We start from the raw sequence: 1,457 nt of genomic DNA on the forward strand, positions 1-1,457 counted from the left end.
TATAGTCTGGTTTTCACGCTTTTTATTATTGTATTAAAAAAAATTTAAATGTTGAAATGTGTTAAACGTTAAAAAAAATATTTTGTAATGTCCATAAAGTTCAATTAGCGCTTTCATATGTTCTTAGTAATCATCAGATTTCAAAATGTATTGACTGACAGTTGAGTTGAGTGCTTGACATCTGTAGTAAAATGACTGAATTCTTCCTTTTTGTACCTTTTAGAAGGCTCCGACAAGCTGAATTTTTCGAATGCGATTTTGATTAATCAGCATGCAGTTTAAACATCACAGTTTTCTGGGCGCACGGATATTACTGGCATAGATCCCACCTTCATTTTAACCAATTAGCTTGCGGTTTACATGTAATGGTTTTATGAGTGAGCAAACTTAATTGGTTTCGATTGTTTTTATTTCAATCGGTGGGAGTCTTCTGTAATTTGTTTATACAACATATGAATGTTAAAGATATTTTTTTAATCTACATCACTAACTGGTTGTTATATCATTGTTATTATTTCCGTTCAGAACAGGTTTGAACATTTTAATAAAACGTTTTTCTTTCATCTTTCTTCCAACCTCATTTGTGTCGTGTAGTTTGTGGAAAGGAAAAGTTAGAAACATTTTCTGATCACATGTTTCTATATGTTCGCTCAATGGAATTTGGCAAACATTTGTTGTCTGTGAACGCGTGAGCGTTCCGATAATACATTCTCTCTCTCTCGCCAATATATAGTTCCTCGCATTTAGGGCATTTAATCCAGTAGATCAAATTTCCCCTCACTTACCACCCCACCACCCTACCTCTCCAACGCACCATTCTCCGTGCCGTCCGGCGACTCCAGTCCGACCCCTCCACTTCACACATCTTCCCTAATCAACTCATCCCCTCCTTCAAAGGAACCCACAGCCTACGAGACCTCGTGAACCACTGCTTCTTCCCTAACCCAACCTCTCAACCCGGCTCGTTCCCCTGCTCCGCACACGCTGCTGCACTTGCCCTTACCTCTCCAACACCACCCTCCTCACTGGCACCTACCATCGACCCTATCATATCACTGACTCCTTCACCTGCACTTCTAGCAACGTCATTTACTGCATCTCCTGCTCTCTCTGTCCTCTACACATCAGTCAAACGAGACGCCGCTTAGCTGACCGGTTCGCGGAACACCTTCGAGACATCAGACTCGGCAACGAGGTAAAGGAGGGGATCGACACTTTTGAGAGAGCACGTATCCAGCATGAAGAACTTAAGCGAGATGCGCGAAAGCGCACGGCTCGTATAGAGAATGGGGAAAGCTTAATCTGCAATGCTTGCAGTCGTGTATGCTTGTCAAGAGTAGGGCTCATTAGCCACCAACGGAGCCGCAAATGCAAAATATAAGTTAGTCCTAGAGCGCACAATGTTCCTGAAGGTCGGCAATGGTCTTCCTCGGTCACGAGTGGACGGCCATCATATA

This window comes from Octopus bimaculoides, chromosome 2, assembly GCF_001194135.2.
Source record: "Octopus bimaculoides isolate UCB-OBI-ISO-001 chromosome 2, ASM119413v2, whole genome shotgun sequence".
Classification (NCBI taxonomy): Eukaryota; Metazoa; Mollusca; class Cephalopoda; order Octopoda; family Octopodidae; genus Octopus; species Octopus bimaculoides.